This window comes from Furipterus horrens, unplaced genomic scaffold (assembly GCF_987537825.1).
Source record: "Furipterus horrens unplaced genomic scaffold, mFurHor1.1.pri manual_scaffold_2, whole genome shotgun sequence".
NCBI classification, from domain to species: domain Eukaryota; kingdom Metazoa; phylum Chordata; class Mammalia; order Chiroptera; family Furipteridae; genus Furipterus; species Furipterus horrens.
The window spans coordinates 57,722,248-57,747,899 of NW_028327172.1; the positions used below are offsets into that span (position 1 = coordinate 57,722,248).

A 25,652-nucleotide genomic window follows, 5' to 3' on the forward strand; every position below is an offset into this window, starting at 1 on the left:
GCAGTTTACTAGGAAGTTGAACAGGCCTACCCTACAACACAAAAAGAAGAGTGCCCAGAGTCAGTCATTTGATTCACTGAAATAGCAAAGAGAGATTTTTCTTTAAAAGGAAGTGAGTCACTATAGGTGTTTTTAATATAGAAACGTACTATTTATGCCATCAATGTATAGAGATCCCTGTGATTAACATTTTGGTGCTAGACACTAATTTCCAGCACACATGGTGCCTCATCAAATCGTTGTCAAGCAGATAATACCATGTTTCCGTTTAAAGCCTTCACTTTGACTGCAGATTGACAAACACAAAACCAGTTCTGTCCTAATAAAGCATTGGATTTGATGAGTCTAAAGTTCTGGCTTTATAAGATTCAGAATTTCCAGGGTCACGGGACTGAGGTTCTAAGATGCAGTTGGGCCTTTCATGTCTGAATTCATGACAGAGGCCTATTGCTTGCTCTACATCAGAAATTTTCTCAGAAAGTAAAAGCCTCTCTGGGAATTCTCATGGCAAAAGCATTAGCATTGCCCCCACCTTAATTTTAGAAACTATTTCTCCCTCCTTAGAATCCTCTACCTCTTCCTGCTCTCCCTCCAGATCCTTTCTGTTTTCCAAGGCCCAGGCCCCTCAATGAAGCCTTATCAGATTAAGCCATCTCACAGACTTGCCCTCATCTGGACTCAGAACATTATGTAAATCCTACATTTAGCACTCATTCCTTACATCTTCTTCGTTTATTATTAAACTCACCGAAAACTGAGCATGGCCAGGCACTGTCCTAGGCCCCGGGGATATGGAGATTGTTTTTTGTGTATGTGCAATATTTTCACATCTATTGTTGTCATAAAAATGTTTACCTCTCCCTTGGTGCCTAGCACAGTGCCTGATATACTGCAGTGCTCACTGGTAGATTATGAATCTGATGGGCAGCAGCTCTTAGGGATCACCCAGCCATCACAGTGAGACCAGTCACTTTGTTGACTTCATTGACCAGATTTCATCTGACAGTGCTTTGTTCTAAAAATGTAAGAAATGCTTCTTTTCTAAAACCAAACTTTTTCTTTTAATCCAGCTTCCATTGAACGCCTGCTCTGTGCCAAGCACTGTTACAGATTATGGTGTTGCAGAGATAACTAAAAAACAGTCTTTGAGGACCTTTCAGTGTCCTGAGACAGAGTTGGAAACAGATAAGCTCAGTAAAGTAATCCAGTGCCATGACAGGAATCTATATGAGAACAGAGGGTCCCAAAAGTAGAATCAGTAAATTCCACATGTTGGGAATTAGAAAAATCTTTCAAAGGAACCAATTCAAACAAGAGAAACTATTTAAACATTTTAACCCCTGCTTAGACATCTTTGAGGTTCTCCACTGGCTATAACAGGATAGAGCCAAATTTTCTCCACCTGGCAGGAAAGGCCCCTGGTGCTGTGTCTCCTTCTCACCTGGCCAGCCGGGCATCTAGTCACTTCTTATTTGACTTTTCATGCTGACCCACTCACAATTTTTTTCTTTCAGGCCTCTATTGAGGCATCAGTAAAGTTATAAAATACACCTGCTCCATTCACCTTCGAGTCTCACTTGGCCAACTCATGGTCATCTTCAATATCACTTTTCCTGGAAAGGCTGTCCTGACCTTTTCAGACTCCCTTGGGTCCCTCCTTATGAAGCAAATGAGCCCTGTGTTCCTCCATATAGAAAATGTATCAGCCTTTGTTATAACGACCTGTTGCATTATAAGGTTCCCTAACACATGTGGGCATGCACACACACTCACGCACACTGTACTGTGACCTTATGAAGCACAGGAGTCACATGATATGCATTTTCTGTGCCACTGGCATCCAGCAGAGTGCCAGACACATTGTGAACACTTGAAAATGTTTGCTAAGTGACTGAATGGATGGACAAATAATGATGTTGGAGCCACACTGACATTTGCCAGTGAACATTCAAAGGCTGAAGATAGTGAATAATTATATTTATTGAGCACTTGCTATAGGGCCAGGCACTGCTCTAAGCTCCTTAGGTGTATTAACTCTTCTAATCTTCAGAACAATCCTCATTTTATATTTGAAGAAATTGAGGCAAGCAGAAACTAATTTGCTTGCTCAAGCCTATGTAAATAAGTAGAAAACGCAGCTGGCTTCAAGCCCATGCAGGTAACTGTTAAACAATGTTCCCCATTCTGGCTCTTAATATATTGTAGTCTAAACTAAGAAAAACTAGGAGTAAATAGTGTGGAGTGAGGCTCACCCCCAAGGAGTTTCCCTGAAAACTGCTCCCTGGATCTGCATTGCACTGTATTTTCTTAATGTGGCCATTCCTTCAACTGAGCCTGATTTGATTTACTTTTTGCTGCATGAATAAAATACACAAAAGCCTCTGATATAAAATTTGAACTTTAAAGGACTGCCTGAAATTTTTTTCTGTTTAGTGATGATTTTTAAATATCTATATAGATTTTGTTTGTGAGAAAAAGTCTGACTGACTCATTTTTACTACTTTTAATATTTATTATAGGTAATAACATCATTTTATTTTAACTAAGAATTATGAGGATTTATATTACTTTCTTACTGCCTTCTTCTTCTTCTCCTTCTCCTTCCCCTTCTCCTTCTTTTTGTATGCTAATATTATTAAAAAAGCTCACAAAATAGGCCAGTAATCCTATGTTTCCTACCTTGGTCCAGTCCATTTAATTCCAACCTATGTTTTGAGAGAAATCACTGTATACTGGGTACAGTGCTGAGTTCTAGGAGCGTAGAGATAAATAAGACACAAATTCCACCCTTAGTAAAAGCTCACAGAGTATGTCAGAGGACAACCTATACACAAATCATTAAAAAAGGAAAAATGCACCAGGAAGTCAGAGGTCACTAAAGAGGATACTTTTGTACAATCTGGAGGTTCTTGGAAGGCTTCTCGGAAAGGCTTCTCAGAAGGGTGACCCCTGGGCTGAATCCTAAAGGATAATGAAGCAAGCCAGGTGAAAGCCACAGGATATAGTGTTCTGGGGAACAACATGAGCAAGACCCCAGTGACATGAAACAAAATGGTGTGCACAAAAAAAATAGAGCATGTGTCTGCAGGTGACAGGAAACAGGCTGGAGAAGCTGACAGAGAAGAGGTGCAGCCTGAGGAGCTGTCAGTCAACCCCCTTCCGACTCCCTCGATTTCCTTTTAATAGTCTCTTCTCTCTGTTTACCCCACCTTTAGACATCCAGTTTCCTCATACTTATGGCCACCTCTCAATGCCAACTTGATGCCCCTCCCCACATAACCCAACCAAACCTCTGTGTTCTCACCCTTTGTCTGGGCTAGAGAATAGATAAATTAATTTGTGCTATTAAAATAATGATTATTTGTGACTTGTTTCATCCATTATGCCATAAACACTAATTGACTTATGGGGCAATTACTTCATTACAGGGAATGCACTAAGTATATATATATATATATATATATATATATATGTAATATATATACACATATATAATATGTAAACACATATATAATATATATTATATAAATAATATAGTACTATTGGATCTTCACACAGTATTTTATAATAAGAAATAGTACCTCCATCCACAGATAAGAAAAAATAATAACTGAGACCTATAATAAAGCCCTTTATTTGGTGCATATTCAATAACTGGTAAAACCAAAATTTGGGATCAAAACCAAATCTATATGTTTTCAAAGCTCTTTTTCATTCTAACATTGCTTTTCTGGTGGATCGATTTTTCTCAACCACGGGTCCCATTTTGTTGCTTTTGTTCATAAACAAGGTCACTGTGAATGTATTTCTGCCACATAAAATATTCATATTTTTATTCTGATTTTACTCCTGGAGAAATAAACCTAAAGGTGCCTTTGTTTTTTTTTTTTTGTTTGTTTGTTTGTTTGTTTTAATTGAGACAGATCACTCAAGGTGACATTATAGACAAGGTAGCCTGTCAGTACCTCTCATGTTATGAGCTGGCAGAAGTAGTGTGAGCCTTGTTAGCCAAGACATGGATTCTAATCCTGGCTCTGCCAATTTACAAGCTGAAACCCTGAACGAAACACTTAATTCTCAGAGCCTCTGGGAAATGGGGACAATAATATTCATCAAACTCTCTTATGTTCACAGGGCCATTGTGATCATAACACAGGGTATGCCCCATAGTCCAGGTCCATGAAATGGGAGCTTCTGTTATTCTGATCATGGAATCAGCTCAGTTCACGTCTACCCAAAATACAGCACTGGTGACGTAGCATGAAGAGGTTTCATGACATGCTTCAGGAAAGCTACTGAAATGGAAATATTCTCCTTTGGGAATCTGCCCTAAATTACTATATTTGGGGGGCTCACTGCCCTCCAAATTTCCACTATACTTTTAGGTGACAGGTTAAGGAGTTTTTGTTAGAGTGCTTTTTTAGAAATAAGGCTTTCCCCAGAGTTCAAAGGTAATCTGTAGGTGTTAGCCATTTTTCTCATTCCCCTTGCAGTTTTGGCAGGCATTTACATTCTTTCATTTAAAAAAAAAAAAAAAAAAAAAAAAGATTTTTAACCTGGCCCAGAAAATATGGGTCCTTTTTCCTAAAGTTCGGAAACTAAATAACAAAGCACCGCAGTACATTTTGTATTGTCCCTGGCTGGTTTGGCTCAGTGGATTGAGCGTCGGCCTGCGAGCTAAGTGTCGCTGGTTCGATCTTCCAGTCAGGGCACATCAGAGAAGGAAAACTCTGACTCCAAAAAACCTCCGCTGCCTTGCGGCATACCTCTTCAGGGGAAAGGCTAAGGGAGTAAACCCCGACAGAAAATCCGGAGCCGGAGTCCCTAAGGCGGTTTGACGTTGTAGTCAACACCGGCAACTCCTGCGGCGCACCTGAAATCAAGCTGTATTGACTCCGTCTTTCCCTTGAACCCTTCAGCTGCAAAGAGAGGGGGGGTCTGCTGCATGGGCAACAGCAAACCCTCCATATCACCTTGCCCAGGCTCTGTAGCTTCAGCTTCACTGGAGAGGACACTCCAGCGTCATCGCAAGATGTCGATTCAACACGGGAGGAGACAGATACCGTGTCACTCCCGAGTTGGACTGCACAACCATTCTCGGTGGTGCAGATAGACTCTTAAGAAGCTACACCATCGTCTCTCGAGATGGACGGCTGCCGACGACGACATTTTGTATGTAACATAATATGAAGCTCTCTTTGTTGAGGGAAGTATGTGCTCACATTGTTCCCTTGTGTTTAGCCAAAAAGAAGGCAATTGAAGGAACTCGTCACTGCCTCCCTCACGTGCTCAAGCCTGCCGCCTGGTCCTGGTCTCAGGCATCGCAACAGCATGCTCCACGTGGTAGGAGCTGCCAGGGAGCATGGTTCTCCCTGTGCTGAGCTAAAATGGCACAGCCAAAAATGCAAACCAGTACTGCTGTTTTCTGTCATTTGTTATTCATGTGGCTTTCTTAGTTGGAGAAAAAAAAGACCTTCACTTGGTAAACAAACATAGATCTGTCATTGACCTTGTTCTTTCAAAACAAATAATAACTGAAAAGAAATGCCTGGCAAACCTCATGCAGCTCCCAGTGAAAATAATTATAATTATGATCAGTATTTGTAAAGCAAGTCCCAATCCTGTGTGAGATACTGAATTATATGTTTTACATATTAGCATTTTATAGAATAATGATCTCCAACCCAGTTGGAGCTCAAATAAATAATCCTATCCTGACCACAACACTCCCTGAAAGACACAGGCCATTTTGACCCAGGCTGAGGAAGAGGAGATTTTGGTCTTCTCCACACAAAACTCCTGTGATATTCCATGACATTCTATAAGGTTTTTACTATAGTTGTATGCACATGTGTGAATGCACACACCCACACGCTACCAGAAGTCACTGAGGGCAGACACATTTTCTTATTCACCTCTGTAATGGCTCTGAGCAGGAGCTCAGTAATCACTCTTATGGTAGCACAGGAGGTAAAAAGGAGACTGAGCCCAAGTGTGCCCTCCTCCTTATTCTCTTCAAAGGATATAAAGGTCCCACTGTCCTACACCATTCATCTTAAGTATCCCCTATGCTATGTCCTGCCCACTTTTGTCTGGATCCCACAATGTTTTGGTCAGAAGCTGAGAAGAGCAGGGCCCATTGGTGAGAATCAGGCACACCAGACAGTGTGCTCTAACTCAGGCAGACACACTATGACTTAGCAAAAAAAAAAAAAAAAACGCGCAGCAAGAGCATCTGAGGGAAAAGAAAGGGAACTTGGGTTCAGAGTGAACGATGGACTCCTCTCGCAGGAACTTTCCAGCCAATGGGTACAGCCAAGTGTGCAGCCCATTGCTGAAGAATGGATCAGGGCAAAAGTAGGCTTTTCTCTTCCATGCACAGAGAGCGAGTGCCTGCCAAAATGGCAAAATGAGAACCAAGTGTTCTAGCCTAAACGGAGTAGCAAGCACTTGTTCCTTTCATTGGTTAACTAATAAAAACAGAAGAAAAAATTGATTTCGACATCCACTCACAACAGCATTCTAACTTTAAGACTCGTTTTAATCCAAAGGATGTTTGAAATGTCTGATGATACTTGAGAAAAACTGAGCAAATTGACTTCACTGAGAACTTACAAAGACACATTAGCCGAATGTTAATATGCTGAACTGGAGCTAAGCAGATGCAGAGACTTCTGCTGTCCCGACTGTCTTTTTCACCTTCAAATTCCAAATCCCTGCATCAAAGCGCATGTTATCTAATTTTCCCTTGGACATTTCCAGAGGCTTTCATTTAATTGTATTCACTGTGCAGACACTGCTTTGTGGCTGCATCTCCAGGGAGAACAGTGCCAGACAGAGAGCAAGTTGCAGGCTGAGAGGAGCAGACAGCCTTTAGACTCCTGGGTATTTCTCACTGTCCTTCGCGGTGCTCCTGAACAACCAGGCTGTATCTGTCAACTGTTTACAGATTCTCCCCCTTCCGTCCTCTTTTCCTTGCTCTCACAACCCTCATCCCCACCCCCAGCACTCAGGGGACTAGGTTCCTCTCCTGGTCACTAGGTGGCAAGTTGGGTTCTCTGGCCAACTGCAGTGGGAGGGCACCACTGCACTCAGCTTGTGTAGCGCTGATAGAGAACCACCACTGAGGGCTACTCAGAGAGCTTACTGCAAGCAGCCAGAGGCAAACTTCTGCAGAAGCAATGCTAACAGTCCACATGCTGATTCCCAGATGTACCAACTGAAGAAGATTCCTAATACAAACTTGTTGGTTTTCTCATCATCATTGATATAATATTTCCAAACTTATAAAAATAGTGTGACATATGAAAGCCAGAAAAAAATCAGCATTATTTCCTAGAACATTGAGGTTATATTTTTAAAAGATATGTATTAGTTTCACACACCACAGAGGAGCCTTACCTAAACATCTCCCTACCACTCATTTCTGCCACCAGGAATGCCTTTCAAATTAGACATGTCATGCTTCCAGAGTTTATTCTTCAAGAATCAAACCAACTACTATTAAGATCTCCAATGCACACCATTTATTTAATCTAACTCATGTCTTACAAAGACCCTCAGAAGGTGTGTTATGCCCATTATACTGATAAGGACACTAAAGTTTAGAGAGATAAATACACTTACCCAAAGTGGTGAGGGGCTAAACTAGGGTTTCAATTAAACTATTGCAGTTAAGAAGTTTAGGCCTAAAATTCACCAAATGTAAGACTTTCTCTAAAGCTTAATCTTCTGAATGAGGAGCCAGTCTGCCCTGTCATATGTTTAGTCACACTGTTTCTGGAGGAGAACAAAGCATGGTGAAGGGGCCAACAGCCTTTTACTTCAGTGAAAACAGATGAGTCAGACTCTGCAGCATTTTATACTTGAGCGCTCAATGCAAGTAAGACAAAGTTGAGGTCTGCTAGTGACAGTGGGTGAGAAAGGACACTTAAGTGGGGCAGACAGTCACTACTAGATTTAAAACCAAGTTTTTAGGCACTCCAGGAAGAACCTAAGAAGAGAAAGTAAAATGTGGGATGCGGACAGATGATCAGAATGATGATGGGATGAAAATAGCTTTATAAAACATCTATAATGTGGCAGGTACTGTTGTCCATGCCCCATAAACATTCATTGTATCCTTAAGACAACCCCAGTGGTAGGTATCCCCATTTTGTAAATGACAGAAGTGATACATTGAGGTTGAGCAAACTGCCCAAGGAAAGATAGCAGGAAAGGGTTGGACCTTGAATTCTAATCCAAAGTTTAGCTCTAGAATCAATGGCCTCAGCTGCCACAAATTATAAACATTAAGTCTTATTTGGAAGGGTAGTAAAGAGTATGAAGGAATATGCGAAAGGTCAGGATTGAGAAAGACATTTGAGAAAGTGTCATCATCACTGTAATTTGATTCAGGTTGGATACCTTCCTGTTTATTAACCCCTTGACAAACTAAATGTTTTTCCATTGCCCCATTTTCTTTTGTTATTCTCCCCTTACCACTTTCTCCTTCTGTGAGGTTTAAAGCCACTATCTAGAGTATTGTGCTGAGTTATAAGCCAGTTAAAGCACAGAGCCAATCCGGTCTGGCCAACAAAGCCAGTATACACAAGAAAGACATTTCAGTATCTGTGTAATGTGGACAGCATGGCCTTGAACTAAGTTGGTACGAGCAACAGGATATGTTTCTTAAAGGAAGATTCAGATTAAGTACATGCTTTCACTGCTATCAGTTATGAGTTTTATGATTTATGGCTGTTCTTCGTCCTATATTTCCTCTCTGGATAAAAGCTACACCTTCAACCTAGTTGCCCATTCTTGACTCTTCACTTTCTTTGATGCTTCACATCCAACCAACCATTTTCTCTACTTATTTTATGTTAACTTTTGCATTCTCATTGATATTGACATTGATCAGGACCCCATAATCTATTGTCTGCACTACTGACATAATTTCCTCCTAAATCTCTATTATTGATGCATTATCCTTTCCCAATAGCTGACAGAGTGATCTTCCTACAATGCATATCTAATTCTGTTACTCAACCTTCAAATCTGTGAGTATATATACCTTACCATATAAATATTTAAAATACCTTAACATGTCTCACAAAGCCCTTAAAGACCTGTCCATTGAACACTTGACTTGCTCAACCTGAGGTTCAGCCACCAATCTGTTCCACCAATCCCCTAAGGTCCCCACCAGAGGTACTTCTCCAAACACATTACACATCCCAGCAGTATCAAACAGCATGTACTATATGCTATAGTTCCCTAAATACACCATGCCTCAGCCATTTCTTTGTTTGGCATGCTCCTGCCTATGTAAATTCTATTCTTTCTGCCTCTACTACTACCTGCCTTTGTCGCCCCTCCTTTTACCTAGAAAACATCTTCTTGCCCTTCAATTCCTCACACAAATATTACCGCTCATTTATAAACTGCATTTCCATTCAACTTTCTGGATCTCCTCATGTAGAAATCATCAAGTTGTGTTATATTGTTGGTTTATGTTTTTTTCTCCCTGCTGAACTTTAAGTTTCTTGTAGACATTGCCTTCTGTGTTTCCATCACCAGCAACAAACACAGCGCCTGTCTTTAAGAAGTTCTCTAATAAATATATTTTAAGTGAGTAACGATTCACTTCTCTAGTATCCAGTGAAGACCTTGCTCCTCCCCTAATGGCAAATAAGCACTCAATAGTAATTCATTGTTCAAAAAAAAAAGTCAACTTTTCAAGCCTTTCCCTACCATTCACTGCCTGATAATATATATTTCTGTCTCTCACTGATCATGTGGAAAGTAAATGCTAAGAAGATTTAGATCTGGTAGGTTGTAGTGTTATGAATGATATGTTTCAGGTGTTTAATTTTGGGGAAGAGATATGCTTTGAAAAGATTAATTAAATGGTTTGGCTCTGCAATAATTGAAGTGTATTTGTGGGGCCCTAAAAGACTATGTCTGGAAGATTTTGATGAATTGCATCTAAAACTCTCCCCTTGTATAATGAATTTATATTCTTGAATGCTGTGATTACAGAGACTTTTAATTTGCATGTGATGTCAGTGGTCTCATTTGTTATTACTTGAGTTTGATTGAAATGTTTTTGATTAATTGATATAAATTATCTGGTTGGTGGGATGTACTAACCCCCCCTTTTATTTTTTCAAAATTCTGTATTTCCAGTAATGTTCCTCTTATTTGTATTAGCCCTGCTCAGAAGTGGCCTAGCTGCACCATATCTGGGGCATGCAAGTCATTTCTGTTTCATAACTTAGCATTTTATACCATGAGAAAGTTTGCCTGAGGCATAATTCCTAGAGTTAACAATTCTTTTTCTTCCCTCAAGCTCCATTCCCTTGGCAGAGATGGAATCGCTAAGAAAGAAATAAACAGTGAGAAGATCCTATCTTTTTCTCTAGCTTCTTGGCTAAAATAAGTCCTCTACTTTTCCTCAGTCATTTGGCCACCCATTTCTCTGGCATTCCTCCCAATTTCCCCCAACACATACACACACACAAACACAAGAAGAGGAAAAGAACAAATATTTATCAAGCACCTTCCATGTGCTCTGTGTTATTACATACAATATGTTACTTAATTTGTACAACCTTGCAAAGTAAAGATAAACCAATTTTTATAGCTGTGAAAATTGCAACTCATAAGGCAGAAATAACTTTTCCAAGACTGTCCACTCAGCTTGTGATTGAGTTGATTTGAACCCATGCCTTCCAGGCTTCTCTTCATGCTCTTTGTGCTGTGCCTTATTATACCCTCCACTACTCCTTTGCTGGAGAAAGTAGTCCCACTGGTATAGGAATCAGTTACAGAATTTCACCTCTCAGTGATCTACTAAAGAAACTCACAGAGGTGGTAGCATTGAAAAGAAAACTAACTGGGAGTGTTTGAGTTGCTTCAGCAGGAGAAGATAAAGAAAGTTACCTGGCAAAGGGTAACCGCAGGCTCAAAGGTACTGTGTGCAGGGCTACTTGGAGTCAGCATCTGTCTCCCAGCTGTAGGCATTCTCTAAGGTCAAGCCATGGCCCATGGCTCCCTTCTCCTTGGGTTCTTTTCTTTGGAGAACTCAACCACCACTGCAATTTCAGTTCTTGAGTGTTCTCCCTTGAGCTTTAAATGACAACTGAATAGTTCCATCTTCATACCTGGCATCATCTCAACCTCAACTCACTCTTATAGGAAATAAATTCTCCTGTAACAGTTTCTGTATTTCTGTTTCTGTAACAAATGTTACTTCTCACACCCAAAATGTTAGTCATGCTTAATTTGTCCTTGTCCTCAACTTAAACATATTAAGTCAGATATTACATGCTACTGAGATTTTAGATGCGACTTTAAATTGTTTTTTCAAGCATTTGGGCTTTTCATCCTCATTTTTATTTCTGCAGCTGTTATAGATCCAATACCTTATCTCTGTACATCTGAATTACTGTAATAGTGATTAAACCTAATACATTTGGCCAACTCAAAAATAGCCAGTACTCTCTTATGTCTTATGAGTTGAAAAATATGCTGACAATTCAAGGCTCTTCATAATGTCTTCAGCTTATCTTTCTTACCTTTTTCAACCTTACCTCATGCTATTCCTGAGCTTTAATCTTCTGTATAAATCAAGTTGCCTCACCATGCACCCAAAACACTCTTGTACTTTGCTGCTTCTACAAAGTATTTACTGAGTATGAAATTCATTTCTACTCATCTTATCCAATCCACCTTATGCCATTTATATTCACTCTAGACCACAGAAGTTGTAAATACATATATCCTATACTAATGACTTTGCCATTCACTTACATTGATATATACATATATGTGAGAGAGATAGCCTTTTAAGTTATTATAATGTGTCTTACCTCTGTAATAAAATTTAAAATTTTTTCTCATACCTTCAATTATTGTGTATTCTCAATAGTACATAGAAAAAGTATTATTTCTTAGTTTTGACTGTGGCCAAGTTTTTACAGGAACACCTTTCTAAAATAAAGAAAGCTTTATGTAGTCAAATTACAACAAAACTGCATTAGGTTAACTGTACCTTTGCAACAAAAACAGCAATGCACAATAAAAATATATATTCACATAAATATATAGATAATATAGATATATATTAGATATAGATATAGACATAGCTATAGATCAACCCATTGCTCATAAAGCAGAAGTCATGTGACAGAGGACTTCTCCAGAAAGGTGAGAAAAAAATGTAGATGGACACTCAGGGATCAGACAAGGTGAGGTACAGATTTTGTATTTTGTCCTCAATTTTATGGGAAGCTTTGGAAGATTTAAAAAGTTACCTGATAACTTAATATTATCATATTAACATATTAATTATATTAAAACTATCCCTCTGGTTTCTATAGATTTGATAAAATATAGAATCTAAAGAAGAGAAAGGAAAAATCAAACATCCATTACGACACGCTAGGTAAGAGATTATGATAATTTAAAATAGAAAGTAAAACAATGATTATTATGTTGTATATAAAGGAAAGATAAAAATTAAAGATAAACCCCAGGTTTTTTGACCTGTGAAAAAGGAAGGAGGGACCTGTGTCATTCAGCCTTGGGGAGGAGAGATATGAAGGGTAAAATCAAGTGTTTATTTTGGACATATTAATACTACCTCTATGTGCTCAGAGAAGTCCAGAATAGAGATTAAAATAAATGATAAAATATTACCATCACATTTGATGATAATAGGACTATATTATAAAACAATTGATATGGAGAAATAGTAAGATAAAGGAGAAAAAGTTTGAAGAAAGATAAGTTTGGTTTTAAATTGTAAAATTCAAGATGCCTAAGAGACGTGAAAGTGAACAAGCCCAAGAAACTGCTCAGAAAACTGGCCTGAAGATCAAGAGAGTTTGGTATCTGAAGTATAGTTTAGGAGAGCCGAGTTCAGGACGCAAGGACCAAATAAATAAAGAGAAATCTGAGAAGTCCTGAATGTTAGTATTAAGTACACTTAAGACCCAAATACAAGTGACACCGCAAAAGAAAAAAGAATGGTTCAAAAATGGAGTGGTCAATAGTTCTAATGTTACAGAGCAGTAAAATTAGATGGAATTAAGAGTCTTTATCACTGAATATGGTAACCAGATGTTGGTTTGGGCTTTAAGAAAAAAACAAAAGCAATTTCAGTACTGATATCTTTGAGGAAGGTTTTTATCTCCCAATGGCCCAAGCAAAGATGGAAGTCAGGGTTCATTCATCAAGTAGAACTCTCTTTAGCAGCTGCTGGATTCCACAGAATAAACTTTGATATAATATGCAGATCACCAAGATGCAGGTGGGACATCCATAACTGAGGATCCTATTGGTACCAAGAGCATTGAGACCCCATGGCAGCCTCTTCAAAGCCTCCACTTGGGATGAGTTTCAGTTCCTGAGATCCTCCTTGCTTGCTTTGCCCAAGTTTCATATTCCTAAATCCACTACATACAGAGCCACCAGTGTATAAATGGACCGTGGGAGCAGGCAGGGAGCCCTAGGGGCTGGCAGCCCTGCCATAGGCATGGCAGTCCCACCCAGGGACTGTGCGGCCAAGCAGAGCGAACTGGTCCTGAGAAGTATGTGATGAGCAAGGCCCCCTAGAGGGCAGCAGAGCCTCACAGGACCCGGGAGAATGACTACCAAAGGAGTGGTTAGCGGGCAGCTTCACCCAAGGAGACACAAGGGGGCAACAGACACTTTTATGGACAATGGAATCAAAATTAAATTCAGTGGATTAAAGGAACAGTTACACAAGAGGTAGAAAGATCCAGGTTGTATACCAGACAACAACAAAAAAAATAGGCTAAAAAGAGGAATGTTGGGCACAAGTCATTTGTAGGCCAGCAAGATTCTTTGCTTAATGAATGTGAATGTTTAGTATCCAAATAATAATAATAAATAGGTATTATTTACTGAAAACTGATTATTTATGCTGTCTCCTATGAGTTAGTTGATATTTTAGGCACCAGAGAGGTGAAGATGAGTGTACCAGATAACTCCTCACAGTAGAGCTGGAGATATAAGCAAATAATTAGATAATTTTAGTTGCTTTAAGTCTCTATAGGAGGCACTGCAGGTGCACAAAAAAGGAAGGAATTACAGGAGAGGGGACTGAAAAGACCTCAAAGAAAGGATAACAAGATGGTATTTATTGTGGTTGTGGTGGGGTTTTTTTCCCTCCCCTCTGATCTCTCTACTCTGATCTCTCTAGGTCTTCCCTGAAATAACCATCTCCGCCCCCCCCCCCCCCCATTCATTCATGCTTTTATTCAGCACATGTCTTTATGGAGCCCAACAGGTGTCACTGTTGTGGGCACTGGGTTACAGATGTGGTGTCTGACATGGCAATTATAGGCAAGGCAGTTGGCTTGCCCCTATTGGTTTTCCTCCTCCTCCCTTCTCTGCACCCTGCCCTCTTTCTAGCAACAAAGGAGGAAACTAAGCCCTTCAGTTCTAATAGGTCTGGTGAGGAAGAAAGGTAACAGAAAAAGAACATGCCTTTAACTTGACTGTTCTTATTACTTACGCATTCAACAAATAGTGATTGTGCAAATGAGCTAAGCTTCTGCCTGTCATGCCAGGGTAAGTTCAAGTTCCACCATGACATTTCCTATTTTAATCCTAGGAACATTGATGTTATCTTTATCATTAATTCAGTGTTCTCTGTTTATATCATCCCCATTAGATTCTAAGACATCCCTTAGATTCTGAAAGAACTCAGAGCTATGAAACGTATTTTCTTAATGTCAACTACAGAATCAAGCACTGTGCTAAATATCAAGAAGATGCACAATATGTGTGTGAGTATATTATTTACAATAAGGATCCAGTTTTGAATTCCAGTATCAAAATTCATCAGCTACATGAACTACAGTTCTCTTTTAAATAACATCATCACTAGCCTTCCCCAGAGTTATAAGGATGTTTGAGACAATGTATAAAAACTCGTAACAGCCCATGTTTGCTCTTCCTCCTTTTCTTCCTGTTCTTTTGGCTTCTCCTGGAGTTTTTATTTTTTCTGAATCAAGTTTTCTTTTCCCTTTCACTATCCCTTTGAAAATTTTGATTATTTTCTTTCACCTCATGTTCTAGAGTACAATCTTTAGAGTTCAGCAGCCCAGATATGGGCCCTGGCTTTGCCTTAACTGTGACTTTGAGCAGGCTACTTAATGACTCTTACTCAGTTTCTTTATCTGTAACATGGGAATGAAAACAGTACCTACTTCATAGTGTCTTTGTGAAATTTCATTACATTAAAAACTATTAAAAACATCAGTGCTGTGAGGTAAGTAGCATTGCTTCCATTACACAAAGAGAAAATTTGAGAAAAGTTATATGTTACCTCAAATCATACAGCTAGAGGTGGTAGTGTTAGGAAATAAAAACCATATTAATTCCAAAGTCAGTCCACTTAACTACTGTGATTTGTTGCCTATCTCAAGTCAACTAAAGTGCAATACTTCAGGAAAATTTGAAGAACTATTGTATATACATGTGTTTTTGTTTATGATTATGTAGAGATATGTGTGTCATTTAGAGTATGTAGTTTTATACATATATATGTACATGTGTAGTATATACAGTGCTATATAGCAGTGTACATTAATTTATTGCACTCTTCCGTGATAAATTCCTGTTCTCTAGATCACCATGAAAGTCCTACTTCAGTATCTCGTACATAATAAGTACATAAGAAAGACTAGTGAATTTATCAAAAGAAAAGACCTTACAGAATAATTTGTGAGTAATGTTTCTTTGGATATCTCCCATTATGAAGTTAAAACAATGTCACTTCCAATATAGTGTGATAGACATTGAGCAATGTGGAATTTGTTTAGAAATGGTAAAACCAGTAAATTTCTCTATTAAAAATATATGTGACTATATGAAAGCACAATACATTATCCTAAAACTGGGAGAAATATAATTTTTTTTATTAAAATGATACTATCAAAACAATGTGGTGAATAATAGAAGGAAAGTAGAAAGGCAGTTCCTAGTCATGGACTTGTGATTTTATTATTTTGTCCGGTATAAAGAAAGTTCATGTAAGAGCACAACTCATCAGACCCAGGGCTTCCCTGTCCTTGGGCACCGTTCCCACTCTTCGTAGCTGTACCTGTCACAGGAAAATGCCCTTCCCTCACCTCACCCTTCCCATACATACAGGAACCAGGAACACCCTAACCTCCCTCTACCACCCCTACCTCATCTTGGTCTTATCAAAATCAAGGATTTTTAAAACCTGAGAAGAGAGGGAAACTAAGATTCTTTGGCAAAGTTTGTAAACACTTTGGATTTGTTCATCAGTAGTTAGGAGACAGAGGGATGGAAAAAAAGGAAACGTCTGGTGTGTGAAGGTGGAGCAGGAGCAACAGAGGTGAAGGAGGAAGACTGGAGGAAGGAAAGAGGGTGGCAAACAAAACAGCCTTGGTGAGATGAGAATTGCTGAACACACATCTGTGTATAATAGAAGGGGAAAGCCAGCTAGGCAGATGGAGTCAGGTTTGGATAAATATTACTGCCTCGCCTTTGATAAACATTGTTGCTTTTACCATTTTCACAATTGCATTCATGCAAAAAAATAAAATAAAAGCAATTACTATATACATGACCCTATGCTAAGTGCTTGTGAAAAAAACAGGTATGCCCTTGCCCCCATGAAGTTTACAGTCTAGTGAAAGAGACAGATAAAGTAATGAGCAAATGCCTAATTATTAGTTCTAATCATAAGTGCCATGAAGGAAGAGACTATGGCTCCACCAAAGATCAACAGGGGAGAAAGGCTGAGATGAAGTGAAGAGAAGAGCTTCATCTATCTCCATATCATTTTCAAATCTAGCCTAAATCACAGCAGCATAAGTTAGGGGGTGGGAGCAAACATATCATGAGAGCTAAGTCTAAATGCAAGTAAAAATTAAAGATTCACTAACCCACAAGATTTAATGGGTATGATACAGGTCATGTCCAATATGAGGACTCATGGTTTCAAAAGTATTACAGGACATGTTGGGGGGGGGAGCAAAATATTTTATATTAGAACTGTCTGAGGAAAACCTGCCTGGATATAGAAATTACTAGTAAGGAAAAAATGGCAGATATGAAAGTAACATTATTTTGCACCCTAGTAAGATCAAAAACTTTACATAAATGGTCCAACCTGATCCTCAACATTTCTATTTTTCAGATGGGGAAATTGTAACTCAGAAAGCACTAGCATATCTGGTAATATAACACAGCTAATTTATGATTTTCTTTCCTTTTTCTTTTTTCTTCTTTATTTTTATTGTTGACACTATTGCAGCTGTCCCCATTTTCCCCTATTTCCCCCCCCACCCCTTTCCCTCAGGCCATCAGCACACTGTTGTTTGTGTCCATGGGTTATGCATATATGTTCTTTGGCTGATCCCTTCACCTTCTTTCAATAAGTTCCCCACCCGCCATCCCCTCTGACAGCTGTCAGTCTGTTCCAGGTTTCCATGCCTCTGTTTCTATTTTGTTCATCAGTTTATTTTGTTCATTAGATTCTACATATAAGAGAGATCATATATTTGTCTTTCTCTAACTGGCTTATTTCACTTAGCATAATCGGAGAGAAGGGAAACTGAGATGCAGGGGTAGAGACAAATTTTATATTTAAAGTTTAATAGTTTGGCTGGTAATTACAAAGTGGTCAGGGGGATGTAAAGTACAAATAGGAAATAGAGTCAATACAATTGTAGTAACAATGTATTGTGTCAGGTGGGGTGATCACTTCATAAGGTATCTGAATGTCTTACCATTGTGCTACACATGAAACTGATATAATATTTAATATCAACTGTAATTGAAAATTTTTTCAATTAAAATTAGAAATATAAAGTTCACACCATTTGGAAGGCTCTATTTAAGGAAAAGATTATAAAATGTGAATACAAAGATAGGAACAGAGACGTACAAGAAATTGCTTTGAGGAAAGGGCTCTGATTCTCCATCAGTTTCAAAGCACATCTTGCTTCCATGGTGAAACAGTGAGGTTTGAGCTCCAACAGACCCCAGGCTGAGAAAATCAAGTTGCTGAGGGAAAATTATAACCAAGACCAACACCCAAAAGCGATCAGGCTTCCTCTCTACTAGTGTGGAAAGGGTCAGAAAAGAGCAAAGGCAGGGGCTCAAGCCAGTAGCTCAGGAAAAACAGGAAAAGGTTTGAAAAATAGCACAGTTGCTTGCGTGCCTTAAGCCCTTGAAAGCTGAACCATGCCCAACAAATGGTCTAGCTAGCGTTTGTAACCAGCCTTTTTAGTGAGAAGCAATATCCACATGGTTAACCAATCCAGTAACCTTGGGCCATTTACTTAATTTCCGTGTGTCCTAGTTCTTCCCCACTTGTAAAATGGGGATAATAACAGTACCTGATTCATCGGGGTGTTACAGTGATTCCATCAGCAAATTTGGATACTTAGAATCTGTCTGGACTATTCCAAGCGCTCAGAGATTACCGCTGGTTCTGTCATTATTACCCAACTTGGTCTGACTCCAGTGCTGTTTCAATTGTTCATGTACAAAAATGTTAGGAAAAATTCCTGTTGGAAAATGACTCATCTGTCTTTAGGAAGAATAATTATTTTGGCTGAAAATTCCTCAATCTTACCAAAAAAATGCCAACAAATTTAATTAATGTTTTACTACAATGTTTCTTTAGGCGGATCCTATCCTGGGATGGAGACCCTCCTTCTGGTCAACATTTTGTTCCTCCATGGAAAGTTTTCTCTTTTGAGGACATTGTGTAAGCCTGTGAAACACCTTAGAATTAGTTTTAAATCTGTATCTTCCTGGGTTTCCAATGATTGTGAAACAGCAAAGCTGGGCGAAAGCACACAATGAAAAGGCAATGACTTAAGATGATTCATTTCTGAGAACAAGTTCTCATAAGAGGGATTAAAATACATGCTTTGGGAATTTCCTAGAAGCTAAATGAAAGCTTTACTCAGTACAAAATTTAACACATTTCCATAATATTGCTTTGCTGCAATTTATTAAACTATTCTCCAGTGGTTTGTTTGTCCTAGTTTTGTTTAGTTATTTTTTGCTATTTTCTATAACACTGAAGGGGAAAACCTTTGTACAGAAGCCTTTGAGCAGCTGTTGAATTATTTCCTTAGAATAAATTTGTATGGATAGAATTCCTGGGTCAATATAGCTGATTCTTTACATTTTAATTGTTTACTTGCACTGCTTTCCCACCTGTGGATTTCTGCTTTCCTTTTATCTTACAGAGCACGGAGCAATATGTTCCCTGGCAGTTTCTCAAATACTTTCGCAACTTATATTCATTATTGACATTACCTTCTGGGACCATTAATCATGCTCAATTTTTGTTTTTCATCTGAAATCTTTGAGTGAATCAACGTGACATTTCAAGTCTGAGCAAAAGCTATTTTTCTGCATATAGAGACCACAAGATCCTCTGGAACATGGAGTAAACCATTCTAATATGCTTACTTACATACAGATACACAGAGGGCGAAAGGGTGAGATTGAAATAAGGAATTACTGAGCAATATTACTTTGTGATATTGAACTAAATTATGTTACTCTTTCCCTCTAAACTGAGGATCTATAATGATTTTCCTTCTTTTTTCTTCTAGAATTCTCCTTTGGTCAGCTGGACTTGAAAGATTGACTTGGGTTTTCTTTCAGCTCTCTTTTTAACACCTTAGGGTTATTGAAATATCTCACTACCCCATCCTGTCATTCTAGTATCATAGGATCCCACACGTAGACATCAGTCCTCAGCCATGCCTCTTCTACAGCCTTCAGATTTGTGTGGGTTCCTGTGTAGGTGAACCTGGCAGTCTGTTTACGTGTTATTAGGGCACCTGGAGGGTGGTTATTCCACTTTGCCATTGTGTAGTCAAATTTGAACTTTGAAAAAATAAGTTTATATTGTGCTCAAAGCCTAGTGGAGCTCTACTAAGCACACACAATTTCCTTCATGTATGATCTTTTCAGTCTCTGAAATGGGTTATCAGATTATTTAGATAAGTCTTTTTTTTTTTTTCAGCATAAAATGAATAAGAAAGTGAGGTTGTTAATAAAGAGCATAAGCTTGGAAGTAGAACATCTAGTTTCTAGCCCCATTTCTGTGACTTACCATTTATGGGGAATTGGCCAAACTATGAAGCTTTCTAAGCCACAGGTTTCTTATCTGAAGGATGAGGATAATACTCACATTACTCAGGTGGTTGAGATCATTAAATGGTAACGGAAAAATCTTCTATAACACTTTAAGTGATATTCAAAAGTATATCTCAGTTTCTGTCTTTATCACTGTCAAGATCCAAAATTAGGGTAGTCAAAAGGTAATGTGGCAATAAATCTGGAACATAAAATACACTGTGCTACACTCAGCTTCAGACGTTTTTAAATTAGACATTGTTTCTGGATAACTGCTAAAGCTATCACCTGTGAGTAGGTGTTTGAGCTGAACTTTGCCTGTCTGGAGTCCGAAAGTGGAGGGCTAGACTGGGGTTTGAGGAATCAACATGAGAACAGGGCTGAATGTGCCCAAACCTGTTATTAAGGTTTAGAGCAAAGTCAAGATTAAAAACTAAAGGCAGAAACATGTTGTCCAAAACTAGGGAGGCACGGGAAAGGGAGAACTAAGAAAACTTGGCTCCAAAACTTGCTAGAAGGGGGCTCAAATATGATGGTACCTGAGAGAGCATTCTAAAACCACCATTGAGAAGAGCCAGGATGACTTTGGCCTGGATCTGTAACTGACTGAGTAAGGGATAATAAGCACATAATGGCACTGGGCTTTGTTTTCTTCATTGACTTTTGTTTGACATTTTATTTGTCTGGTGACATGAATGGTAATTGAGAGAAATATTTGGCAAATAAATACATGCAGGCCAATGCCAATTCTGCAAACATGTGTGAGCAAAAGCTTTATCAAAGTGTTTACCTGTTAAGTGCTCTGTCTTGTGATAGTTCCTGCTAGCTAATCACTTTGAGAATGCAAAGCTGAACCCATAGGAATTGGTTATTTGGGATTCCTGGATCCAATTACAACATGGTGGGAGAAGACCTCCCCATACCAACATGAAATTGTCCTGACACCAGCTCGTGTCCTATAATTCAACTCAATTCTGACACTATCTACCCAGAGATAGCATCATATCCCACAGGTCAAACTGTAACAGAACCGCTGGGGTGCTCCGATTGAAACAGAACCCATGGGCTGTTTAGTTAGGGGCCCGATTGCCCGCCACCAGAATTATAACTCTCAATACCAGAGTTTAGTAAAAAGAAAAAGAATTGTTTATTTACACATAGTCCTGCCTCCCCTTCCCAAACCGGACCAGTCTAAGGAAAGTCAGAAACACCGTTTCCCTACTTTCTAGGCACAGTTTAGCTTTACAAGTAGCTGCCAATCACTAAATTCTGATTAGGGAGGTCCTTTCTGTGCTGTGGTGCCCTCCAACTCTCAATGCAGGACCGCCTTGATTCTCAGCCTCCTTGTAAACTGCCTTCTTCCTGTAAACTGCATGGAGCTCCTCTCCTTCTCAAAACCGCATGGCAAGAGCTTATTCTTTAAGCAGCCTGGAGACCCTTGCTCCTCCAAGCCACATGGAGGGAGCCCACAAGAGCCAGGGCCAGAGAGCCCGAGCTAAAATGTCCGCAGCTGCTACTCTATCCCTGCCTGCGTCCTCTGACCCAGTGGGTGTTGCAAGCAGTTCTGACCATTCACAGAACCCTACGCAGGCTCTGTAGGCTCCTTCCGTACCAGCCCATAGTCCAAGACCCCTCCCATCTTCCTGAGCCTTGGAAGTAAAGCGGATCTTTGTGCAACAATGTTTCCAGCCACTAGCTCCAGGCATGCAAGGGCATCCTGAAAGCTACTTCCTTTCCCCTATCTCCCAGCCGCAAACTCTGGGGTTTGTTTCTGGACTCCCCTGTTTCTGTAACAAAACCAGTCCTAAACCCAAGTTATCACCAGTGCTGACTGACCTGCTATAGACCCCTTCCTTGGACTTTATTTTTTATTTTTATTTTTTAACCAGAGAACACATTTATTAAACGAGCTTGTTTTGTTTTGAAGCACGAGCTTTCAAGAAAGGAGGGAAGAGGATTTATTTGCCTTTCCTGGCCTTAATTTTCCTTAGATAGAACTCCAGCTCCTTGCCCTCTAGCACATAGCCGTCCGCTCGGCCACACTGGCCTGGTCTTGAAGCAATGCATGCAAGAAGCTTGCCCTGCTGGAACTGCTCCTCTAGAAGAGTGCTGATTTTGGCATTCTTTTTCCTTTCATCATATTTCTTCTGAATTTTCTTTGATCGTTTTTTGTTTAAAATCTCTTCCTCTTCAGGAGTCAGCTTGGCCCCTTTCTTGCGGCCCAGGGGCAGTGCATAGTGAGACTCGTACCACTGCCGGTACGGTGTGCTGTCAATGAGCACAATACAGTTCTTTACTAGCGTCTTGGTGCGGACCAGTTCGTTGTTGGATGCATTGTAGACAACATCAATAATCCTTGTTTTCCGTGTACAACACTCTGAGCCCCAGGAGAAGTTGTCCACGTCCAGCCTCAAGGCTCAGTACTTCTTGTTGCCTTCCCGCACACGAACTGTGTGTATGCGGCGGGGGCCAATCTTAGTGTTGGCAGCAGGGCATCCCAGCTCATATTTTCGCTTTTTGTGGTAGGGCTTCCTCTTGCCCCCGGTCTTGCGGCGCTTGTGCCAGTTGTCCCGAGAGATGCCCATGACTTGGCGCCGGCTGGAAAACCCTTCCTTGGACTTTAGATGCCAGCTGTAAGCCCAGGTTATTACCTGTACTTCTGACCGGCTGGTTATAAATTAGAGGTTCCCACAATCCCCTTACCCACTTCTTTTCCAAACTCGACATCACCACCCATTTTGATTAATTTGCTAGAGTGGCTCACAGAACTTAGAGAATCATTTTAGTTACTAGACCACCAGTTTATTATTAAAGGACATACCTCAGTAACAGCCATAGGAAAGAGAGGCACAGGACAAAGTATGGAGCTTCCATGTCCTCTCCACAGTCCCCTCTCTCCCAGCATCTCACATGTTCACCAACCCAAAAGACAACTTTATCACTCTCAAAGTTGGGAAACTCCAAGGGTTTTTTGGAAGCTGTGAACCCAAACCCCTGGTCATCAGACTGACCAAATGCATTTTCAAATAATTTTTTCCTTATAAATCACAATATGGCATGGTATGACTATAATTAATATAGCTTCAAGGAAGTGACCAGTGGCGTTTGTACCATGATTATGGGAGCCAATTGTTTAAGTGTTTTCTAATTAAAGATTATTGAGAAAACAATACTTGTTTTACACAGGCTATCTACCCCTTTTTTCTTACACAAATCTAATTCTAGGAAGACCCTAATAGTGTGTATAAGAAGAAACAATATTTTTTAAAAAACCAATTAGGTAAGACTAAATTATTTGTCAGTAAATTGCTTCTTTGGGGTCTTCATAAATACACATATACGCCCGCACACAATTTATAAATATACAAATCTAACTAAATGCTATAAATAACCTTAGAAATTCTGAGACTTGTCCTTGATGGAAAAAGTAATGAAAGCAAAGTAAGAGGAAGGATTTTGGCATCAGAGAATCTAAAATCTAATTCAAAGTGGTTCACATGATAAAGAAATTAATCTCATATAAAAAGTTCAAAAGTTAAAAAATCCAATTCAGTGTTCAGTGTAGGCTTAAAGAACCTACACTCTTTAAATTTTTTTTTTTTTTTTTTTTTTTTTGCAATGTTAGCTTAGCTTCTCTCATGCCTGCAATATAACATGGTTGTAGCATTGTCAGGTATCACATCCAAACAACTGTCCGTAGAAAAAAGGGATCATGTTTTCCAGCTAAGATGAAAACAAACAAACAAAAACAAAACAAAAAAAAACACACATTCTTAGAAATCTCCAGAAGGATTGAGTTATTGGGTTACAATTATCATCTTAGCCTAATCAAGACCAACCTCCTGAAGGTAAGGATAAAACAGCTTGTTATGAAGAATGTGGCCATGTGAAGGATAGGTGAATACTTTTTAAAAAAACAAATACCTCTTATACCAACTTCCTGGCTTCAGTGCTTCACTCTCTGCCAACATTTTCCTTGCATTTTTTGCTCACTCCGTAAGTTTCCTGCCCAAAGTAGCTATTTCATTTTTCCACTCATACTTTCACAAAACTTAAATTCCACCAATTCTACCATCAACCCACTCCAACTTTATCCAGACCTAATGTCATTTAACATGAGCTTGCTAATCTTTCCTCCTTCCCATCTGAAATTTTCCACATGGTTCCCCTTTTATCCACTCACTCATGCATCCATTCAACAATATCACCTGTAATTAGCTCAGCAGCATCAGAAGCCCTATAAAGAAAAAAGTGAAGAAACAGTTCAAAATCCATACTCTATGAAGAGCTTACCTTCTTTTGAAGATGCTATTGGTGGGAAAAAAAGAGTCAATAAAACAAAGAAGTAAAATATAAATTATGTTGGATGAGACAAAAGTAGGAAATGGTAACAGAAGGAATAGGTCACATTTGCATTTTAAAATAGGGTAGTCTTGGTAGGTTATGTTGAGAAAACAACCTTTGGGAAAAGATACCTACCTGAGGATATTTTGGGGGGAAACACTGAAGGCAGAGGAAATGGTCATAGCAAAGACACCACACCACAGTGAGAGGGTGCCTGGGTAAGGGGATCTTAGTAAGGACAAGTGCGGGACCAGAATGGGAAACTATTACAGTTTTCAAGGTAAAAGATGATGGTGTATTGGACCAAAGTAGTAAACAGCGGTGGGAAGAAATGGTCAGATTCTGGGTATGTTTTGAAGATGGAGCCTTCAGTGCAGCTGACTGTTTAATTATGAAGTGTAAATGAAAAATTGTGGTCTCTCCTCCTTTTTTTCATAATTATTTTATATCAAAACTTTCTACATTAGCTATTTCCTTTCCCCAAACATCTTTAATTTTACCCTCTTCCTTCATATCTTGACCTCAGTCTACAAAGTTGCCTATTTTTGCAGTTATTAAAATCAAAGCAAAACAACAAATCCCTTTAAAGATTTGATAACCCTAATGTTACCTTTCCATTGCATTCATTCATTCATTCATTCATGCATTCATTCACAAGTGTATTCACTCTAATCATTTTTTGTTTTTTTTTAATTCTCTGGTCATCTGGGTTTATGCTCAATGTTAGCCTTGAAACTGCCTTCTGGACTGCAGTTTTTCATATGAGAAGCCCTTACTGGGTTTTCTAGGACATTTAGAATGACTTGTTCCATAATTGTTTCAAGTGTCCCTCACTCAATCAATAACTTACTTTTTCTGCACCTTATTGGCCAAATGGTACTCTTTTCTTCCCATATCATTTATCTCTGCTCATACCATACTTCCATTCTGAATAATAGCAGGTAGTTGAGAAAAAAGAGATTTAAATTTGGTTTAAATGAGAGATTTCCTTGAAGAACAACCTCCTACCCACTTATTCCCTGACCTTACCCTCCAGCCCCATTAGTATCCATTCCATATTGAATGACTAAAATTAACACATAAAACACATATGAAATATCCAAAATTTTCCATCTCCTGTTCACTGACTTCTAAAAGAGATGTTGTTTGTTTTT

At 39.2% G+C, this 25,652-nt stretch overlaps 1 protein-coding gene, 1 long non-coding RNA gene and 1 pseudogene across 2 annotated transcripts in view; 1 reads left to right on the forward strand and 2 right to left on the reverse strand.

Moving 5' to 3' along the window:
- The window catches only part of GRM5 (glutamate metabotropic receptor 5), a 481,197-nt gene that overhangs the window by 433,431 nt on the left and 22,114 nt on the right, over nucleotides 1-25,652 (forward strand). The gene's annotated exons all lie outside the window — the stretch shown is intronic.
- LOC150018623 (uncharacterized) overlaps nucleotides 1-25,652 on the reverse strand; it is a 129,951-nt gene that overhangs the window by 29,808 nt on the left and 74,491 nt on the right. The gene's annotated exons all lie outside the window — the stretch shown is intronic.
- On the reverse strand, nucleotides 22,057-22,746 carry LOC150018624 (small ribosomal subunit protein eS8 pseudogene; annotated as a pseudogene).